Source organism: Pseudophryne corroboree, chromosome 5, assembly GCF_028390025.1.
Source record: "Pseudophryne corroboree isolate aPseCor3 chromosome 5, aPseCor3.hap2, whole genome shotgun sequence".
In the NCBI taxonomy this organism is placed as follows: domain Eukaryota; kingdom Metazoa; phylum Chordata; class Amphibia; order Anura; family Myobatrachidae; genus Pseudophryne; species Pseudophryne corroboree.
The window spans coordinates 178,124,736-178,148,788 of record NC_086448.1 but is presented as its reverse complement, the minus strand read 5'-3'; the positions used below and the strand labels follow the sequence as shown (position 1 = coordinate 178,148,788).

The window sequence follows — 24,053 nt, the reverse complement described above, 5'->3', positions numbered from 1 at the left end:
AAAAAATAATTGTATTTTCTCCGGCAGGGTCCACAGGATAACATTGGGATATGATGAAGCGACAGCGGATTTGCACCAATAGGTCAAATCTTTTTGGCCTCCCAGCCTGCAACGGGCACGACCATATATTTCCCCGCCTCCTGGCTCAGACAAATCAGGTTTTTGTTTGGTGCGGCAGGAGCCAGACCATGGTCAATGGGCTGCTGGTTTTTAGCAGCCATAAGCATTCTTATATTATTTTTATAGTCTTACTAATTTTTTGAGTGATCTTTCTAAAAAGCGTCTTATACGGACCTTAGAAAGAGTCGCTTCAACAACTCTTACCCATGAGTACAGTGTTGTTTTGGCGGGCGTTTGTGTCAGATATACTAGCAAGTCCAGCAGACGTTACCAGGCTGTGGCCGGAGCAAGGGAAGAAGGTAAGGCATCGGTTTCGCTTAGAATACGGACACAGCCGCACTGCTTTGGGAGATTACCAAACAGTCGCTGACGCGGCTGCCACCTCGGGTGCACCAGCGCCAGCCCTTAGGGATCATAGGCTCCAGGAGTAGTATGCAGTGGGGAGTCGGACGCTCTCCTGGTCGGCCCTCCCCCCGGTTCATGACCAGTTTCCTCCGAGTCTCCCGCTTACATCTCAGACGCTGTGTACTAAGGGACCCAGTCGCAGCATAGGCGGCTGCGTGACTGGCGAGTCAGTGTTCACTTGGGCGTCTGTGTTCACTATAGGTTCATGGAGCTGCGGTGTACACTAATAGCGTCTGGATCCACTCAGCGTTTGCAGACGTATTGATCGATCCTGGAAGCGGGGTAAGTCTCCCTGCATCCCACTCTACTGAGTATGGGTGATACAGCACTAAGTCTCTATCTACCTTTTGAGTATGCATAGTTGGATAAGTGCATAATGCATATGAGTCTGATTATTACTACTGTGGTTTCTTTCGCTATGCGTCTGAATACGGTTAAAACTTTTATAAAGTAATGCAGTAATATGTTTCTCCTACATACTTGAAATGTATCTGTAGTTGATTATGTGCTCATATTGCTTATTATACTAATGTATAACATGTGACTGACTGCTAGTGTGATTGCTGACTTTACTATAATACTGTCAGTTTTTTTCTATTTATTCCGATCCTCAATGCTGGTGTATAGCAGGGTAGGGTCAGATTGCATGTCCCTTTAACAAGTCCTAAAGTGATTACAGTCACAAATTGTGTAGTACACTGTGTAAGTGTTGATTATTTATCAGGTCTAAGAGCGGCAAAGGTGAGGAAGATACACTCACAGCAACACCAACACTCATATCATGTTTGTCTTGCAAAGCTGCGTTAACCTCTAAGGATCTGGTTCAGGATGGTTTGTGTGCAAATTGTTTTAGCTATCACCAAGGTCTCTTGAATAGTACAAGGCAGATACAGGTGCAAATTGATCCCCATTGGGCTATGTTTGCACAGACATTATTTAGTATAGCTGAGCGGATAATTCCAACTTCTGTACCAGGAATAGGTTACACGATTAACCCTTACATGCAGCTTCCCACCTGCGGTTTATCACTTCCAGCAGCAGCCTCTCGAAAGAAACAGGCTAAAAATCCAGTGGTAAATAAATCTACATCTTCACAGTCTACACATTTCAGATGAGGATTCATCGGAGGATGAAAGCTCATTAAACTCTGGTTCTGCATACGAAGAGGAGGAGGTAAAGCCTTAGTTCAGTGGACATAGCGGAGTTAATTAAGGAAATGAAAGCTATTCTATCCTTCGTAGAATCAGCAGAGCCTGTGTTAAAATACAAGGCACCTGTGTTTAAACGTCCTGAAACAGTTAAGACTGAGTTTCCCGAGTCAGATCAGCTGACTGAAATCATGGAAGAGGCTTGGGCTACGCCCAGTAAGAAGATTAGAATTCCTAGGAAATGGAATTCCTAGTATCCTCTTCCAGCTGGGGATTGTTTAAAGAGGGAGGTGGTAGATACGCGTGTTATTCGATTAGTCCGAAAATCTACATTACCTCTGCCTTCAACATCATTAAATGTTGTCACGGATAGGAGAGTGGATGGTTTTTTAAAAAACATTTTTTTCCCTGTCTGCAGCAGTCAATAGACCAGCCATGGCTTTAGCTTGGATGACAAAAGCAGTGGCTGCCCTGGCTGATGCATTGGAAAAAGAGATCTTTCAATGGCATCTAGAGAGCAAAAATCCCATATGGCACATATAAAACAGGCTGCGATGTTCTTGGAAGAAGCAGCTTTGGATATGGGTACAATTGCCTCCAGGGCATCAGCTTCAACAGTAGCCGCTCGCAGAGCAGTTTGGCTACGTACATGGAAAGCTGATTCAGACCCTAAAAAAAAAGGTTTCGGAGTCTTTACCTTTCTCTGGAGATATTCTTTTTGGTTAAGAATTGACAGATACTTTGGAGTCAGAAGCAGACTCCAAGAAAGTAAAGTTTCCTTCCACATACCAATTCAAACCTAAAGTTCCAGCTTTTTTCGGCCCTTTTGGTCTCAAGGAAAAGCTAAAAGTGATGGCAAACAGCCCCAATACAACAAGTCTGGTAAGACTAGAAAGCATTGGGCTACCAGAGGACCGGTTGGAAAAACAGAAAATAAACCATCAGCCTGATGGTGCGGGCCTCCACCTGGGGGATTCCAGGGTGGGGGGCCAACTTCTTCAGTTTGCACAGACCTGGCAGCAGTCCACAACAGATGCCTGGGTGCAGGAAGCGGTGTCTCTCGGTTATGTATTTGAGTAGAGACAAAGGCCAGGGCTTTGCAAGAGGCAGTTCAGAAATTGCTTCAGTCATGGGTAATCATTCCAGTTGCTCCTACACAATGAGGACAGGGGTTTTACTCCAGCCTGTTTCTAGTTCAGAAGCCAAATGGGTCATTCTGGCCCATACTCAATCTCATAGTGCTGAACAAGTACATTTGGGTACCTCGGTTTCATATGGAGACTTTGCGTTCCATAATTTTGGCTATGGAACTAGGGGATTATATGGTATCCCTGGATATCCAGGATACTTACCTACATGTTCCTATAGCACTGTCCCATCAGAGATATCTCAGGTTCGCTATCCTCCAACAGCATTTTCAGTTCCAGGCCCTACCTTTTGGGCTAGCCACAGCCCCCCAGAGTATTTACCAAAATTATGGTGGTAATGGCAGCTTATCTCAGCCAGCAATGGATCAGAATTTTTCCATACCTCGACGATCTTTTAATCCTGGCACAGTCTCAGGAATTGCTCCTGTGTCATCTGCAACAGACAATAACGTGTTTGCAGAAGCAAGGGTGGCTCATAAATTGGGCGAAATAGTCTCTGGTTCCGTCACAGCGGATGACTCACTTGGGGGCTGTACTGGATTCAAGCCTTCATCGAGTATTTTTTACCTCTGAACAAGAAATCCAAAGTTCAGTCAAGGATTCAGGAGCTGCTACACAGTCAAAGGGTATCCATTCATGCAGCAATGCATGTGATGGGAATGATGATATCAACATTCAATACTGTGGAGTATGCTCAGTTCAACTCGAGGCCTCTGCAGTATATGATCCTTGCCAAATGGAATGGGTTTCATCAGATGATAAAAATGTAGACTATGGTTCTTACGGTGGAAGTAAGGAGGTCGTTAACCTGGTGGCTACAGACATCCTATCTGGACAAAGGGAGACCCTTTTGGATATCAGATTGGGAAATTAAGACAACAGATGCCAGTCTCCAAGGCTGGGCAGCAGTGTCAGGAAGGTTTTGTTTCCAGGGGCAATGGACCAAGGAAGACGGTTGTCTGCCAATAAACATAATGGAACTTTGAGTCATATACATGGCACTCATTCATGCAAAGGACATCCTTCGGGGAAAACCAGTTCAGATCCGCTCGGACAATGCGACGGCAGTAGCGTACCTCAACCATCAGGGAGGAACTCGCAGCACAAAAACTATGAAGGAGGTAAATCACACACTAAAGTGGGCAGAACTTCATCATCCAGCCTTGTCCGCAGTATTTGTTCCGGGAGTCCAAAACTGGGAAGCGGATATTCTCAGTCGACACGCCATTCAGGCAAGCGAATGGGGTCTACACCCGGAGGTCTTCCAGACTCTAGTCAACAAGTGGGGGTTGCCAGAGATAGATCTCAGGGCATCCCGTCAGAACAACAAAGTTCTTGCATACGGGTCAAGAACAAAGGATCCCAGAGCGATCTTTGTGGATGCCCTGTCGGTGAGATGGGACTTTCATCTGGCCTATGTGTTTCCTCCAATCACCTTATTACCCAGGGTGGTGAGAAAGATAAAGCAAGGAAAGGGTGCCGTGATACTAATAGCTCTGGCTTGGCCCAGAAGACATTGGTAAACAGATCTGCAGAGAATGTCGATGGATGCTCCATTCCTGTTCCCTCAACGTCCAGATCTACTGATGCAGGGTCCTTGTTATCACAGACATCTGGATCGACTGTCTTTGACTGCATGGCTCTTGAGACCTCTATCCTGAAGTCAAGAGGATTCTCACATGTAATTCAGACTATGCTCAGAGCAAGGAAACCTTCCTCAGCTCGAATTTATCACCAAATATTGCAAACCTATATTCATTGGTGCAGGTAACAAAAAATGGACCCTAGGTCTTTCAGAGTTTCCAGGTTCTTAGCATTCCTTCAGGCAGGAGTGGATAAAGATTTGAAGGTGGCTTCCTTGAGAGTGCAAGTGTCAGCATTGACTGTATGGTTCCAAAAGAAAATTGCCAACTTACAGGATGTGCATTCTTTTTTCCAGGGAATGCTGTGCATTCAACCTCCTTTTGTTCCTCCTACAGTGCCTTGGGACTTAAATTTAGTCCTAAAGGCCCTTCAAGTTGCCCCATATGAACCACTTAATAAAGTGGATATTAAATGGTTGACAGCTAAAGTTCTCTTTCTACTGGCCATGGCGTCAGCTAGAAGTGTATCAGATTTAGGGGCATTGTTAGGTTGTACTCCATTTCTGATATTTTATCCAGATAGAGCGGTTTACAGAACTAAATCTGGGTATCTTCCCAAGGTGGTATCTAAATTTCACCTTAAGAAAGAAATTGTAGTCCCGGCTTTCCAGGAACCGGGCCTTTCTGCGGGAGATGCATCGCTGGACGAGGTCTGTGCCTTAAGAATCTACGTGGATCGTACCAGTGCCATCAGAAAGACAGATTCTCTCTTTATTCTCTACGGATTTCACAAGAGAGGATGGCCTGCTGATAAGCAGACACTTGCATGGTGGCTTCGGATGACTATTTCAGAAGCATATTCTCACACTGATTTCCCTGTTCCGGATAATGTCTCTGCTCAATCTACTCGAAAGGTAGGTCCACCATGGGCAGCACAACGTGGTGCTTCAGCAGAACAGATATGTAAGGAAGCCACATGGTCATCCATTAACACATTCATAAGACATTATGCCATGGATACCTTTGCCTCTCAGGACACTGAATTCAGGCGAGGGATTCTCCTGTCCAATCAGGGGCGTCCCCACCACTAAATTGCTTTGGGAATTCCCAATGTTATCCTGTGGATAACCTGTGGACCCTGCCGGAGAAATATACGTTATGGTAAGAACTTACCGTTGATAACGGTATTTCTCCTAAGCACCTGATTTGAGGATCCTTTTACTCACTAACCTCTTCCTTCTTGTATGGAAGGATGTGCATGTGTGTTCTTCTCGCCTGATTAGGGCTATCTATGATGCTTCTGCCTTAAGCTTTGGGAAAACAACTGATTTGTCTGAGCCATGAGGCTACGATATATGGACGGGCCCGTTGCATGCTGGGTGGCCAAAAGCTTTGACCAATTGGTTCAAATCCGCTGTCGCTTCATCATATCCCAATGTTATCCTGTGGACTTAGGATAAATACCAACGGTAAGTTCTTACCATAATGTATATTTTTCATAAGATTGCACTTAAATCACATTTTTTCAGACCAATGTCAATCTGCCCTTAGCTTGAGCTTAGGATCACGAGCAGGGGCATAGCTATGCCTATGGGGGCTCCATAACAAAATTTCCACGCCCCGCCGTGGACTACTCAAGAGTAGGGCAGGAGGTCACTTCCTGAGCCCCATGAGCGGCTTTTTTCGTTTCTTAGAGTGCTGTTGCAGGGCAGCACGTCTAGTGCCCTGGCAGGCTCAGTCACTCCTCACTAATGCTGGGAGGAGGTGTGGCTGTGGCCTGGGGATGTCCCAACAGGCTTGGCACAGTCACTCTTCCTTCCACCTGCTGACCAAGGAATTCAGGAGAGAGGACCGCCTTCTAGCATCAAAACTGGGTGCAGACAGAGGGACAGGCCCTGGTTGTGGGCTGAGCCCTATAGCAGCTGCTCCCCCTGAACGGCCATAGCTAGGCCTTTGATCACAATTATCTGCAAACCTGCCCAAGCTCAAAAAACAGATCTAAATTGTTTAAAATAGTTGTTGGTGTCATGTGAATGTATTGTTGGTGTCTGATTCACCTTTACACTCCTCCTTATTACTATGGTGATATGGTCACTGGAGTATAAATAGAGTGCATCTACTATATGTTGCATAATGTATCTGTGTGTTTTACTTGCGCAGCAAATGTAGTTTTATACTCGGTTCCCTGAATCGTCCACCACGCTTCTGTCTTAAAGCTTACTAACACTGCTGCTGCCATCTCAAAGGTCCCAATAATGGACCTTCCTTACCATCATAAATAACGTGTAAATCAACAATATATGGATTGCGACAATCTTTTCAATGTTTATAGATATAGCTAAGGAGGGTCAGTTATACACAAACTATCATATGAAATGACAGCAACACTATAGTACAATAGGTGTAATTTGGAGTTACAAGCAAATCTGGCGGAAGGCGGCAATTTTCTACCTGTACAAACAATGTTGCATGGCAAGGTCTGCAAGTGCTTTTACATATCATACATACAGTATACTGGTCATTTTTATTTTAACAATATTTAGATTTAGCCCACCCCTCCTTGCCACTCTAAATCAGTCCACACATTTTAAACTTGTTCCCTGTGTGCAGCGCAATATGGTTTTGCCAAAGTGCAAAATTAATGGATCCATCATCCTACTTGAAGACATACAAAAATCAAATGGCATATAGAAACATAACTACAGATGAGGTAGCTAAAGGAGGTGCAGATGTTGAGATGATGGAGATGGGCCTGCTCATGAGCACTTATAGTTGAGGAAAACGTAGAGACAATAGGAGCTACAGAAACATGGAGGAGGACTAGAGCTAGTAAGACATGCAGAGGGAGTAGTATAAGGTTTGGCTGGTTAAGCTAGGTTAAGCGGCATGTTCTAAAAGTTTGAAAGATTGAAGGGGATAACTGGAAGGCAAGGTAAGGGGGAAACATAAATAGTAAGCAGCACAGAAGAACTGTTAGATGTGCTTATGGACGATGGCTGCAAAAGAGTAAAGAAGTAAGTCAGAGGAAGATCAAAGAGAGCAATCACAAGTGTAGCTAAGGGCGAGGTCAGAGATATAGGAAACAGGAGTTGCTGGGAGCTTTGTAGCGGAGGGGGTAACTACTGTAGCTTGAAAGTAATACTGGAGGAAACGGGTAGTCAGTGTAGTTTTTAGCAAAGTGGGGCAGTGCAATAGAAAAGATTATAGGATGGATGGATGCAGAGGGAAAGTTGAGAGCACAGGTTGGTGTAATGGTTAGCATTATTGACTTACAGCATTGAAATTGTGGGTTTAAATACCACCATAATAAAACTATCAATGTAGAGTTTATCTAATCTCTCCGTGCTGAGAGTTCCTTCCTACACTCCAAATATATACTGGTAGGTTAACTGGCTTAGTGTGTATGCACATGGTAGGGAATATAGATTGTAAGCTCCACTGGAAAAAAAAAAAAGGATTTTAATTACCTACCGGTAAATCCTTTTCTTGTAGTCCGTAGAGGATGCTGGGGTCCATATTAGTACAATGGGGTATAGACGGGTCCACCAGGAGCCATTGGCACTTTAAGAGTTTAATAGTGTGGGTTGGCTCCTCCCTCTATGCCTTCCTACCAAACTCAGTCTAGAAACTGTGCCCGAGGAGACGACATACGTCGAGAGAAGGAAATACACAGATAGTGGTGAGATTCATAAAAGCTCACACAAGGCAAATCCGGCTAACATGCCGGATAAACTCAGCAACAGCTGAAACAGTACTGAAACAGTAAAAAACGCAGAACTTACCTATAAACCAGGCAGTACTGAACTAAATAACCACTGCAGGAAAATAAAGCGTTGGGTGGGCGTCCAGCATCCTCTACGGACTACGAGAAAAGGATTTACCGGTAGGTAATTAAAATCCTATTTTCTTTTACGTCCTAGAGGATGCTGGGGTCCATATTAGTACCATGGGGATGTACCAAAGCTCCCAGAATGTGAGGGAGAGCGCGGAGGCTCCTGCTAAACTGCTTGACCAAACTTGAGGTCATCAGAGGCCAAAGTATCGAACTTGTAAAACTTAGCAAACGTGTTCGACCCAGACCAAGTAGCTGCTCGGCAAAGCTGTATAGCAGAGACACACCGGGCAGCCGCCCAGGAAGAACCCACCTTACGAGTAGAGTGGGCCTTAACTGATTTTGGACATGGCAATCCTGCCGTAGAATATGCATGCTGGATAGTGAACCTGATCCAGTGTGAAATCGTCTGCTTTGAAGCAGGACACCCAATTTTCTTGGGATCATAGAGGACAAACAGAGAGTCAGATTTTCTAAGACGAACCGTCCTCTTCACAGAAATCTACAAAGCCCTCATCCAAGGCCTTTGAAGCAAAATACAAATGTGAATACTCGAATACAAGCGCTCAGTGTTATTTCATACAAACGGTAAACTTAATGTCCTTATAAGACTGTGGGAGGAATCCAACTTCCAAATAGGTCCTGCTGCTGTGATGTGGATCCACATCACAGCAGCAGGACCTATTTGGAAGTTGGATTCCTCCCACAGTCTTATATGGACATTAAGTATACCATTTGTATGAAATAACACTGAGCGCTTGTATTCGAGTATTCACATTTGTATTTTGTTCTTTATGAGAGTGAAGTGGCCCCCACATTCTCGGATAGCTGCATAAGTGTTTTGCGCCTTGGGTTTCTGATTATCTTTTCCTTTGACAAGGCCTTTGAAGCAATTGAGTCAGTAGCGACTAGCACCATAATAAATTGGTTGATATGAAAAGCTGACACAACCTTAGGAAGGAAATGTGGACGAGTCCTAAGTTCCGCCCTATCTTCATGGAAGTCCTAAGTTCCGCCCTATCTTCATGGAAGACCAGATAGGGACTTTTACAGGACAAAACCCCCAATTTCGACACGCGTCGAGCAGTAGCTAAGGCCAACAAAGTGACCGCCTTCCATGTGAGAAATTTGATTTCAGCCTCCTGTAGAGGCTCAAACCAATCCGATTGCAGAAACTGTAACACCACATCAAGATCCCAGGGTGCCGTTGGCGCCACAAAGGGAGGCTGGATGTGCAAAACCCCTTTCAAAAAGGTCTGAACCTAAGGGAGGACAGCCAATTGTTTCTGGAAGAAAATGGATAAAGATGAGATCTGGACCTTAATGGAGCCCAATCTCAGGCCCATATCCACACCTGCTTGCAGGAAAAGGAGAAACCGTCCAAGTTGAAACTCCACCGCAGGAAACTTCTTGGATTCACACCAAGACACATATGTTATCCAAATTCGAAGGTAATGTTTAGACGTTACCCCCTTCCTAGCCTGTATCAGGGTAGGAATAACCTCGCTCGGAATACCCTTCCGAGCTAAGATCTGGTGCTCAACCGCCATGCCGTCAAACGTAGCCGTGGTAAGTCTTGATAAGCGACCGGCCCCTGCAGTAGAAGTTCCTCCCGAAGAGGAAGAGGCCTTGGATCTTCCAGCAGTAGATCCATCAGATCCGCGTACCAAGCCATCCTTGGCCAGTCTGGAGCAATGAGGATTGCCAGAACCTTTGTTCTTTTTATACGTTGTAGAACTTTTGGAATCAGAGGAAGTGGAGGGGGAACACATACACTGACGTGAACACCCACGGTGTTACTAGTGCTTCCACATCCACTGCCTGTGGGTCTCTGGATCTGGAACAATACCTCCGCAGCTTCTTGTTGAGGCAGGAGGCCATCATTTCTATGTGAGGAACCCACCACCTCGAACATCTCCGGGTGGAGGCCTCACTCTCCTGGATAGAGATCGTGTCTGCTGAGGAAGTCTGCTTCCCAGATGTCTACTCCCAGAATGAAGATCGCTGACATCGCTACAGCATGCCTTTCTGCCCAGAGAAGGATTCTTGTCACCTCCGACATTGCAGCCCTGCTCTTCGTTCCGCCTTGTCGGTTTATGTAGGCCACTGTGGTCACGTTGTCCGACTGCACCTGAACAGCCCGATCCTGTAGGAGGTGTGCTGCTTGAAGAAGGCCGTTGTATACGGCTCGTAGCTCCAGGATGTTTATCGGAAGAAGGGATTCTTGACTTGACCACCTTCCTTGGAAGGATTCCCCTTGAGCGACTGCTTCCCAACCTCTTAGATTTGCAGCCGTGGTCAGAAGGATCCAGTCCTGAACTCCAAACCTTCGTCCTTCCAGAAGGTGTGGTAGTTGCAGCCACCAGAGGAGCGAAATCCTGGCTTTCGGTGACAGACGTATTCTCTGGTGCATATGTAGGTGAGATCCCGACCACTGGTCCAAGAGATCCAGTTAAAAGGATCGAGCATGAAACCTTCTGTACTGCAGAGCCTCGTAGGAGGCAACCATCTTCCCCAGAAGGCGGATGCACTGATAAACCGATACCCGGGCAGGCTTCAAGACATCTTGGACCATTTTCTGAATCACCAACGCTTTCTCCACCGGTAGAAACACCTTCTGCACCTCCGTGTCGAGGATCATCCCCAGGAAAGACAGCCTCTTTGTCGGTTCCAGATGAGACTTTGGAAGGTTCAGGATCCAACCGTGCTCCTTGAGCAGATGTGTCCTGAGCGCAATGGATCTTAACAAATTCTCCCTGGACGATGCTTTAATCAGCAGATCGTCCAGATATGGAATTATGTTCACCCCCTGTTTGCAGAGGAGAACCATCATCTCTGCCATCACCTTGGCGAAGACCCTCGGTGCCGTGGAGAGACCGAACGGCAGTGCCTGAAACCGATAGTGATCGTCTAACAGGGCAAACCTGAGATGAGCCTGATGCGGCGACCAAACGGGAATGTGGAGGTACGCAACCTTGATGTCCAGGGACACCAGGAACTCCCCCTCCATCAGTCCTGAGATAACTGTTCTCAGAGAGACTCCATTTTGAATTTGAAGTCTCTGAGATAAGGGTTCAAAGATTTCAAGTTCAGAATTGGCCTGACTGAACCATCCGGCTTGGATACCACAAAAAGGTTCGAATAGTAACCTTTGTTCAACTGATGTGGTGGAACTGGAACAATGACCTCGGACACTATAAATTTTTGGGTAGCGTCCAGTAGAACAGCCCTGTCTGCCGGCAAGCCTCATTTGAAGAATCGGTGAGGTGGGAGAGTTTGAAACTCCAGCCTGTACCCCCGGGATACAATATCCTGTATCCAGGGGTCCAGGCCAGACGACACCCAGATGTGGCTGAAATGCCGGAGTCTTGCTCCCACCTGACCTACCTCCAGGCTGTGCGGTCCACCGTCATGCTGAGGACTTTGAGGTACCAGAAGCAGGCTTCTTGTCCTGGGAACCTGCGGGAACAGGCTTTTTGGATTTGGCACGACCACCTCTAAGGAAGGTGAGAGGAGGCTTGTTCTTTCTAGGCCTAGCAGGCCAAAAGGACTGTGACATGTTGCGAGTAAAAGGCTTCTTCGTAGCCGGTGCAGCTGAGGGGAGAAAAGGAGACTTACCCGCGGTAGCCGTGGCAATCCACGCATCCAGCGCCTCCCCAGTATAGGGTAGGCTCTCCACACTTTTCCTGGATTCTGCGTCCACAGACCACTGGCGCAGCCAGAGACCCCTGCGAGCCGAGACGGACATGTTGGAGATACCCACAGCCATGGAACCCAGATACTTCATGGATTCTACCAGGAACCCTGCAGAATCCTGTATGTTACGTAAAAATAAATCAACATCACCTTTGTCCATCGTAGTCAAGTCCTCCTGCAGAGTGATTGACCACTTTGCTATAGCTTTTGAAATCCATGCACAGGCAATAGTAGGCCGCAGTATAGCCCCTGAAGCCGTGTATATGGATTGGAGTGTATCATCCACTTTGCGATCAGCCGGGTCTTTCAACGCAGTAGATCCCGGGACTGGTAAGACCACCTGTTTTGACAGCCTAGAGACAGAGGCGTCAACTATAGGCGGGGACTCCCATTTTATTCTATCATCTCCCGGGAAGCGAAAAGCAACCGGAACCCTTTTAGGGATCTGAAATTTTTTCTCTGGGTTTTCCCAGGCTTTTTCAAATATAGCATTTAATTCCTTAGATGTCGGGAAGGTGAGAGGGGCTTTCTTACCGTCTGTGAAAAAGGCCTCCTCAACCTGCTCAGGAGGTGTGTCAGAAATATGTAACACATCCCGCATGGCCTCAATCATCAACTGCACCCCCTTAGCAAGTGATGCCGTCCCCCTAGATCAGTCATTCCCAACCTCGGTCCTCAAGGCACACCAACAGTGCAGGTTTTAGTGATATCCAGGCTTCAGTACAGATGGTTAAATCAAAATAACTGAGCTACTAATTAAGACACCTGTGTTCAAGCATGGATATCACTAAAACCAGAACTGTTAGTGTGCCTTGAGGACAGAGGTTGGGAAACACTGCCCTAGACACATCCTCATCACCGTCTGCTGTGTCAGAATCGGTATCCGTGTCATCCTGCATAATTTGGGCAAGATCACGTTTGTGAGAATGTACCGCAGGAGGCCCCGTGGGAGCAGTATCAGACCATACTGCCATAGAGGATTGCAATACCTGAGTTGCATGCTCAGTCCTTGCAACCCTTTCAGAAATCTGAAAAATAGCCCCCCTAAGAGAAGCTAACCACTCCGGTTCTCTAGCTGGGATCTCCGCTACAACAGTGCAATCCTGATTACAGGGGATGGGATCTTCCTGAGAAGATAAATCCTCTGCAGCATATGAGACAGAGCCTCTAGACATGTTTGCTTGTACACCCCACATACACACAGGGTACAGGTCAGACAGAGTTTTTCCCCCAAGAATGGCAGAGAATGGAGGCAACCCACACGATCTATCCCCTCTGGAGCTCAGTTTACAGTCAGCGGAGACAGTGGCTCAGACCCCGCAGGGCGGACACTGCTCCCCCCCCCCCCTCAGTCCCTCGATGCAGGAAGGCTTTTGCCAGCAGCCTCCCTGTAAAATAACAAACTCTAAAATAAACTTTTCTAAAGAAGCTCTGTAGAGCTCCCCTAGCTGAGACCGCCTCCTCAGGGCACATTTTCTTAACTGTGTCTGGTAGGAGGCACATAGAGGGAGGAGCCAGCCCACACTGTTAAACTCTTAAAGTGCCAATGGCTCCTGGTGGACCCGTCTACACCCCATGGTACTAATATGGACCCCGGCATCATTTAGGACGTAAGAGAAAAGAGACTGGTGTGAATGAGCAAATACCCTCGGCAAAGCTGCAGTAAACATATACGCTATATAAATAACGTAATAAATAAAAATAAATTAAAAGTGTTTTGGCAATGGCAAATATGAAACAGAAGAACCATCAAGGCAGTGTAAGGGACTAGATGTGAGTAGAGATGGTGTAATGGTTAGCATTTCTGCCGCACAGCACTGGGTCATGGGTTCGATCACTATCATGGCCCTAAGTGTGTGGAGTTTGTACATTCTCCCTGCACTTGCGTTGGTTTCCTCCGGGTATTCCGGTTACCTCCAACAATCCAAAAATATACAGGTAGGTTAATGGGCTCCCAACAAAACATAACCCTAGTGTGTAAGTGTGTGTAGGTACATGATCAGACTAGATGGACCACAGGTGGCATCAATGGAAGAATGTGTTGTTAACTGAGTGGGAAATCAGCAGACACTAGAAGGTGGGAAGAGGATAGGCTACTTTTAGGACATGAGCTTCAGAAAGCATTGGGATATCCAGCTGGAGATGGCAGAGAGGCAGTTGGACACTCAGGATAGTGAAGGAGAGGACGATTTGTGTGTTGTGGCTGAAAGACCACATTAGCTCAATGATGGTAAAGGTATACAGAAGGAAAAGCAGAGGATAAAAACAGAGCCTTGAGGATTAAGAAGTGTTATTTTAAGTAAGTATTTTGTCTAATACTGTAAGGCCCAGTATTAGACAATGCCAGACAGTAGCCCAATTTTAAGTATCACATTAATTTTTAATACAGAGTATGATCTTAATTTGGTAACATCTATTGGGGTAGAGTTCTCTATTCGGCCAACATTTTGATGGACTTCTGTGGTTCGTGGCACTTATTAGTGACAAACTGAGCAGAAAAGCAATCTGACAAACGTAACTATGAAATGTGACCTTGCGAGGCACTAGCCTGGACATAGACTACAGAGGAAATGGCTGAGTGACCAGTTGCGCATTCTACACTCAGCAAAGCTCCTTGGCAGAGTGCCTCTGTTGCCCCCTTGACATCTGTGTGAAGACTTTTCAACTTAGCAAGTAAAAACCATAATTATAGAAGGTCTAGTGTTTAAGTGAAATAGATAAACATTAGGTTCAATAAAACAAGCCATTTCCTCTACTTATGTGCAACGAACCATTTTATCACTTTCAAATAAGGAAGTGCTTTTTGATGTATATTGGCACTTTTGCTTAATCTTTAACCATTTTAATTTAGAATTTAGAAAACAGAATATTCTAAGTCTATATGCTTGCTATAAAATGATGAAATAAAACCTGTGACAATTAGGGAATATTTTAGTTAGAGTGACATTCTCTATGTGAAAGTTCTTCATGATATCTATAGATTGTAAGCTTGCGAGCAGGGCCTTCCTACCTCTATGACTGTTTGTTATTACCCAGTTTTGTTATATCATTGTTATTTCCAATTGTAAAGCGCAACGGAATTTGCTGCGCTATATAAGAAACTGTTAATAAAATAAATGATATGCTCAAACAGTCCCTGCTTTAAGCATTATTTCCTACACAGTGTGCCAGCACAGTGGTTGACATTACACCTCTCTACCTCACCACCCTTTGCCCACATTCACCCACTTCGGTCTGAAAACTCACATTTCCATACTCTGTTTGACCAGCCAAAGGGGCATATGTAAACTATCAAAGCTTAGAGAGATAAATCGGAGACAGATAGCAGCAACCAATCAGCTCTTAACTGCCAAACAGTAAGTAACATGACAGTTAGGCGCTAACTGCTTGATACTTTGGGGGTATCCAATTATATGTGAAAAAAACACTGGCCTTTTTCCCCCCGCTGCTTCACCAAAACATGTGCGTTTTCGGTAGAGATGTGCGGCAGACACTTTTCGGGTTTTGTGTTTTGGATCTGGATCAGTTTTGCCAAAACCACCCTTTCGGGTTTTGTTGTTTTTTTAAAAACATAAAAACAGCTAAGATCAGAGAATTTGGGGGTAATTTTGATCCTACGGTATTATTAACCTCAATAACATTCATTTCCAGTCTATTCTGAACACTTCACAATATTGTTTTAGGCCAAAAGTTTGCACCGAGGTAGCTGGATGACTAAGCTAAGCGACACAAGTGGGCAGCACAAACACCTGGCCCATCTAGGAGTGGCAGATAGGATGTCAGTTTTAAAAACAAGGCCCCAAACAGCACATAAAGCAAAGAAAAAAACTTGGTGCAAGATGGAATTGTCCTTGGGACCTCCCACCCACACTTATGTTGTTTAAACAGGACATGCACAGTTTAATAAACCCATCATTTCAGCGACAGGTGGTCACCCTGGAAAAAGCTCGCCAAGTTCTCAGAATCATAGCTAGTTACAAACATACCGCCTTCTTCTTTGATGACTTTTCACATTATGAGAAGAGGCAAGAGGAAGAGGACAGTGTGAAGAAGGTGATTGAAAATTAGAGAGGCGCACACAATCAGGAACAACACACAGGCTTTCACCTCCACTCGTATATTGGTGTGGAATGGAAAGGACTTCAACTAATTAAATATATAATTAATTACCACATTACTGTACGCACTGAAAAACTAGGGGCCAAAGCATCCAAATTTGTATCCCCTTCTCCATGTTTAGGGATTAAGATAATCTCGGGTTTAATGCTGGGATGCAAATAAACTTGTGTATACCACAGGATCAAGATTGGATATTTTCCCCACCACGGATTCTGGAGACTTATTTTGTGAAAATCTCTGTTTCTTTTTTTCCATTTTTTTATTGCATTTTTATTTACATATTTTGTGGCAGATACCTTATTTTTGTTTTTCACAGCTCCCAGTTACATGCATGTGAGCATACATGCGTGTCTTGCTTTTTTTTTTTTCATATTTAATTTTTAAATAAAGCAGCCCCTTAGATGTTTTAGCAGCCCCTCCTGAGCCCCCACAGCATGGGGCTTAGTTCGGGTGGGTTTGGCACAGTACTAAGCAGGACATTTTTTATTACTGAGTCCCTGCCCTAGTGGAGATTACCACTCTACAGTCAAAAATCATCTTATACTATAAGTAGGACTGTAGGAGGAAGCAATGCTAACCTCTGTGCCCAAAGCATGCCTCAGCCTGGCAATCTAGACATCTTCCTGGCTGTAAGCCACCATGAGACTCCATACTGGGCCTTATTCAGTAACTGTTTGTGCCTCACAGGAGCTCATGGCCCATCTAGTGCTGCAGTGCAATGGAAAGCTGAAAGCTGATGCAATGCAAGATCACTGTAACTCTGTTCTTCTAACACCGCAAGGTCTTGCGATAACCCTACGCAGCCCTTAGGAAAAGAACCCTATACAACAAATGCGCATCTTCTAAATAAATAATCACCAAAATGTGGAACATCTATAATAAATCAAAATTAAGATTAACTAATTGGAGCCATTCATTTCAGCGAGTCCCTAACATGAAATAATTGAGAAGAACCGCTCTCTAATGCTCCGGCAGAAAATCTCCCTTTTACCTCTCCGGCAGTTGCGCTGGATTATGATTCAGTCTCTTCCGAGTCACACTGACTTTGGCCACAAATGTGGTCTCTCCCCACTTTATTAAAAAAGTCAAAATAGCAATTTCCATTTCCACCTTTGCGGCTATGTTTTCACAAATCTGTTTGTGATGTTGAAGCTTGTTTCATATCAGCGCTAAGCTTTCATTTAAAACCTAGGATCAATTACAGCAGCACCCCAGGAATTACACGGCACAGCAGACAGGCAAAAGCACCCCTGGACTTAAACGGCAGTGGGGCAGCACCCCTGGACTGATAGGGCAGGGGGGCAGCACCCCATATAGGGCAGCACCCCTTGAATGATGTGGCAAAGAAAAGACATGCAAGATGGAATTGTCCTTGGGCCGTCCCACCCACCCTTATGTTGTATAAACAGGACATGCACACTTTAACAAACCAATTATTTCAGCGACAGGGTCTGCCACATGACTGTGGCTGAAATGATTGGTTTGTTTGGGCCCCCATCAAAAAAGAAGCAATAAATCTCTCTTTGCACAAACTGGCTCTACAGAGGCAAGATGTCATCATCATCCTCAGATTCCTGCAACAAATCCTGTCCTAGAGGAAGAGGCCACGGGTCCTCTGTGAGCATTTCTTGCAGATCTGGATACCAAGTCCTTCTTGGCTAATCTGGAACAATGAGTATTGTTCCCCCTCCTCTTTTTCTTATGGGTATGAGAGGAAGAGGAGAAAATACATAGACCGACTGGAACACCCACGGTGTCACCAGTGCGTCCACAGCTATCGCCTGAGGGTCTCATGACCTGGCGCAATACCTCTGTAGCTTTTTGTTGAGGCGGGATGCCATCATGCCCACCTGTGGCAGTTCCCACCGACTTGCAATCTGCGTGAAGACTTCTTGATGAAGTCCCCACTCTCCCGGGTGGAGGTCGTGCCTGCTGAGGAAGTCTGCTTCCCAGTTGTCCACTCCCGGGATGAACACTGCTGACAGTGCGCTTACGTGATTCTCCGCCCAGTGAAGAATTCTGGTGGCTTCTGACTGAATCGCGAAGCAGGGCCTCCACTTGACGTAGGGCGTTGTATACGGCCCTTAGTTCCAGGATGTTGATGTGAAGGCAAGTCTCCTGACTTGACCACAGACCTTGGAACTTTCTTCCCTGTGTGACTGCTCCCCACCCTCGGAGGCTTGCATCCGGGGTCACCAGGACCCAGTCCTGAATGCCGAATCTGCGGCCCTTGAGAAGGTGAGCACTCTGCAGCCACCACAGGAGAGACACCCTGGCCCTGGGGGATAGGGTGATTAACCAATGCATCTGAAGATGTGATCAGGAGCACTTGTCCAGTAAGTCCCATTGAAAGGTCCTCACATGGAACCTGCCGAAGGGAATGGCCTCGTATGATGCCACCATCCTTCCCAGGACTCGAGTGCAGTGATGCACTGACACCTGTTTTGGTTTTAATAGGTTCCTGACCAGTGTCATGAGCTCCTGAGCTCTCTCTATCGGGAGATAAACCATTTTCAGGTCTGTGTCTAGAATCATGCCTAGGAAAGGCAGATGAGCCGTAGGAACCAACTGCGACTTTGGAATATTTAGAATCCAGCCTTGTTACCGTTACACTTCCAGAGAAAGTGATACGCTGTTCAGCAACTGCTCTCTTGATCTCGCTTTTATGAGGAGATCGTCCCAGTACGGGATAATTGTGACACCTTGCTTCCGCAGGAGCACCATCATTTCCGCCATTACCTTGGTGAAGATTCTCGGGGCCGTGGAGAGACCAAACGGCAACGTCTGAAATTGGTAATGACAATCCTGTACCGCAAATCTGAGGTACGCCTGATGAGGTGGATAAATGGGGACATGAAGGTATGCATCCTTTATGTCCAGACACCATAAAATCTCCCCCTTTCAGGCTTGCGATGACCGCTCTTAGCGATTCCATCTTGAACTTGAACCTTTTCAGGTATATGTTCAGGGATTTTAAATTCAATATGGGTCTGACCGAAACGTCCGGTTTCGGGACTACAACATGGTCGAATAATAACCCCCTCCTTGTTGAAGGAGGGGAACCTTGACCACCACCTGTTGAAGATACAATTTGTGAATTGCAGTTAACACTATTTCCCTCTCGTGGGGGGAAGCTGGCAGGGCCGTCGGTGAGGGGGCATCTCCTCAAAGTCCAGCTTGTATCCCTGAGACACAAAATCTATTGCCCAGGGATCCAACAGGGAGTGAACCCACTTGTGGCTGAAATTACGAAGACGTGCCCCCACCGGGCCTAGCTCTGCCTGTGGAGCCCCAGCGACATGCGGTGGATTTTGTAGAGGCTGGGGAGGACTTCTGTTCCTGGGAACTAGCTGTGTTGTGCAGCTTCTTTCCTCTGCCCCTGCCTCTGGCAAGAAAGGACGCACCTCGGACTTTCTTGTTTCTTTGTGATCGAAAGGCTGCATTTGATAATGTCGTGCTTTCCTAGGCTGTGCAGGAATATAAGGCAAAAGATCAGAATTACCAGCCATAGCTGTGGAGACCAGGTCCGAGATCATTTCTCCACACAATCCTCAGCCTTCCATATGCCTCTTAAGTCGGCATCACCTGTCCATTGCATATTCTACAGGACACGTCAAGCAGAAATCGACATAGCGTTGACTCTAGAACACAGTAGACTAATGCCTCTTTGGGCATGTTTTATATATATATATATATATATATCTTAAGACAGCATCTTTAATATATATATATCTATATATATCTATAATCCAGAACAAACGACCGGCACTCTCTCATCAAATCATAGCAGCTTTGCCGGGTGCCATACAAACACTGGTAGGTGTAATGTAGAAAAAGTCAAACTGTCGGCACTCCAGGCGAATAAAGAAGACGACTGACACGTAGTACACGTAGTGTACTTGTCAACGTTTCAGAAGCTGTGACCTCTTTTATCAAGATATGATATAGATATATATATATATATATATATATATATACACACACAAACTAGGGTCTCAATCTCTGCTGATAAGGTACCTGCCCACGCTGCTACAGCGCTATAAACCCATGCCGACACAATCGCCGGTCTGAGTAGTGTACCAGAATGTGCATGCTATCTGCAGGATCCCTGAGGATAGCTGTTAAGTCAGGGCTACCTTTTGGGCAAATGTGACACCCTAGGGGAAGATTCCCATCGTATCCTGGCCCTAGTAGGGGAAGGATACTCCCTGAGAATTCTTTGTGGGAAACTGCAGTCTCTTGTCTGGAGATTCCCGCTCTTTTTCATCATGAGAGGAGGGAAATTTACCTCAGCTTTCTTCCCCTTAAACATGTGTACCCTTGTGTCAGGGACAGATGAGTCATCAGTGATATGCAAATCATCTTTTATTACAATAAACATATATTGAATACTTTCCTGCCACTTTGGCTGTAACTTTGCATTATCGTAGTCGACACTGGAGTCAGACTCCGTGTCGATATCAGTGTATATTATTTTGGATAGTGGGCATTGAGAGACTCTGAAGGTCTCTGCGACATAGGGACAGACATGGGTAGATTCCCTGTCTGTTCTCTAATCTTTTGTGCAATAAATTCACCTTAGCACTTAATTACACACATCCAAACAGGTGTCGGCGTTGTCGACGGAGACACCCCTCACACACATATTTGCTCCATCTCCTCCTTAGGGGAGCCTTTTACCTCAGACATGTCGACACACACGTACCGACACACCACACATCAGGGAATGCTCATCTGAAGACAATTTCCCCACAAGGCCATTTGGAGAGACAGAGAGAGAGTATGCCAGCACACACCCCAGCGCTATTAACCCAGGAATAACACAGTAACTTAATGTTAACCCAGTAGCTGCTGTTTATATTGATTTTTGCGCCTAATTATGTGCCCCCCCTCTCTTTTTACCCTCTTCTATCGTGTGTCTGCAGGGGAGAGGCTGGGGAGCTTCCTCTCAGCGGTGCGGTGGAGAAAAAACATGGCGCTGGTGAGTGCTGAGGAAGAAGCCTCGCCCCCTCGACGGCGGGCTTCTGTCCCGCTTAAATATACATTTTCTTGGCGGGGGCTCATACATATATACAGTGCCCAACTGTATATATGTGTACTTTTGCCAAAATAGGTCCATATGCTGCCCAGGGCGCCCCCCCTGCGCCCTGCACCCTTACAGTGACCGGAGTATGTGAGGTGTGTTTGGAGCAATGGCGCACAGCTGCAGTGCTGTGCGTTACCTCATGAGAAGAACGGAGTCTTCTGCCGCCGATTTAGAAGTCTTCTTGCTTCTCATACTCACCCGGCTTCTGTCTTCCGGCTCTGCGAGGGGGACGGCGGCGCGGCTCTGGGATTGGACGACGAGGGTGAGATCCTGTGTACGATCCCTCTGGAGCTAATGGTGTCCAGTAGCCTAAGAAGCAGGACCTAGCTTCAGAGAGTAGGGCTGCTTCTCTCCCCTCAGTCCCACGAGTCTGTTGCCAGCAGAGCTCCCTGAAAATAAAAAACCTAACAAAATACTTTCTTACAGCAAGCTCAGGAGAGCTCACTGAACAGCACCCAGCTCGTCCGGGTACAGATTCAAACTGAGGTCTGGAGGAGGGACATAGAGGGAGGAGCCAGAGCACACCAGAATCTAAATTCTTTCTTAAAGTGTCCATGTCTCCTGCGGAGCCCGTCTATTCCCCATGGTCCTTACGGAGTCCCCAGCATCCACTAGGACGTTAGAGAAATATTCAAACAAACCACATCATTTAGGTGTCAGTGGACTGCTTAGTCAAAGTTTCTGAACTTGACAATGACTTATGATGAATGGCTGCAGGTGACGTATAAGGGAGGATGTTTCTAGGTGGTTAGCGTCCTTACCCCTAATTATTATGTATTGACAAAGGCAACAGATGGCTTTGTCACCTGTTGTCCGGATCTGTGGAGAAATAATTCCACACCGAAGAGGTGGCTTTTTTGGTATTTTGCCCAGGCATGACAATGGGCTTTTTCATCCCATGGCCAACAACTGTCTCCACTGGTGCCTTATTCAAACAAACCACATCACCATTAGAATCCTCATCGTCAACATCCTCCTCAGCGCCAGCTAAACCCATATCATCATCATCCTGGTGCACTTCTACAGTGACATCCTCAATCTCAATATAAGCAAATGGACTGGCGGTGCTCCTTCCCGCACTTGCAGAGGGTTTGCAAAGGGTGGTAGGAGCCTCCTCTTCCCATACAGTGTTGTGAAGGTCAGGCCTAGACATCGCAACCGTGGACAGTGCCAGCACCCCGGTATTTTCACAACACCCCTGTAATTTTACAGCATACATGACCAGTGTACTTTTATTTTAACAACAGCACCCCTGTATTTTTACAGGACCAGTGTACTTTTATTTTAACAGCAGCACTCCTGTATTTTTACAGCATACAGGACTAATGTACTTCTATTTTCACTGCACCTCAGATTTTTGTTACAGCATACAAGACACGGCCAGTGCATATTTATTTTACTGCACCCCAGATTTTTTTTTACACCATACAAGACAGGGTCAGTGCATAGTTATTCTTACTGCACCTCAGATTTTTTACAACATACAAGACAGGGCCAGTGTACATTTATTTTCACTGCACCCCAGATTTTTTTTACAGCATACAAGACAGGGCCAGTGTACATTTATTTTCACTGCACCCAGAATTTTTACAGCATATAAAACAGGGCCAGTGTACATTTATTTTCACTGCACCCCAGATTTTTTACAGCATATAAGACAAGGCCAGCGTACATTTATTTTCACTGCACCCTAGATTTTTTTACAGCCAGCATCCCTGTACTTTCACAGCATACAAGAGGACAGTGCCCCTGCCCAACACAGTGACAGCCAGGACAGCAACACCCATGTACAGCTGCAGCACCTCTAACAGCACATGAAACACCAGTGACAGCCAGGACAGCACCCCTAACAGCACAGGTACACCACAGTGAAAGGAACAGCACCCCCACAGAGCACACTCTGACCCCACCCAACACCCTCACTGTCCGAAGTGAAAATGGCGACGACGCGCAGCTGTTAATATGGAATCCAAAACCCGCAAGAATCTGACAGCGGGATGACGACATTTTGCTTCGTTCTGGTTTTTGAGTCTGGCGGGAAGCCCCGAACAGGACTCTGATTCTGGTGATTCTGGCTTGGAACGGGATGTCTGGGGGGGGGAGGGGGGGGGGGGGGGTCAGTTCTCCAAGAACCGAACCAGCTCATCTCTAGTTTTCGGTAGAAACAGGCCCGTTTTCGCATGAAAACTGGGCTGTTTCCGGGGATTTTGTTTCACCTGCCTGAGGCTTTGGCTTATCGGGCAGATTAGATAGACCCCAGCGGGACAATTAGCCAGGGCTAATTGGATACCCCCCTTTATCTCTCTTCATGGCTTAGTACATAGACTCCAAAGTATGAAACTATTGTAGCGGCATAGGTACATTTCCTCAACTACTAAACTTTATTGCTCATTAACATGGAACAATATATGTATCTCATGCCTCAGTGAGAGTTGCTTCAGATAAGAAAATGGCTGCCGCCAAGCTGTGCAGGTGACAAGTACCTTAAAATAAATGTACTGTCTCATTGGATTGTTTAAAATTTAAAAAAGGTTGATGAATGAGGCATGTAACTTATGTTCTTAAAAGACATTTCATCCAGCAATGGCACGAAACTGATTCATGTTTGCCTTAAGACTGTAAAATGAAGCGTGAAATTCCTTCTATGCAATGATTAAATGACTCATTAAGCTTTTATTCAGAAGAAACACCAATAAAACGTAATTAGCTGAATGAAAGTTTCTCCTAAATATGCCTCCGTCATAAACATGGGCCTATTTCCCACTACAATCATTTAAGATAATGAATTTTAACACAATAGGCTTAAAGGAAGCGTCAAAATACTGTCACCTCTACCAAGCTACAAGATGTCAACCAGAGAACATGGCAGTCAGAACTCTAACATCTATTCAAGTGTCCTATCACCCAGCTGTAAAT

General features: G+C 45.8%; 1 protein-coding gene across 3 annotated transcripts in view; it reads right to left on the bottom strand.

Moving 5' to 3' along the window:
- The window catches only part of UBE3C (ubiquitin protein ligase E3C), a 418,441-nt gene that overhangs the window by 149,895 nt on the left and 244,493 nt on the right, over positions 1-24,053 (bottom strand). The gene's annotated exons all lie outside the window — the stretch shown is intronic.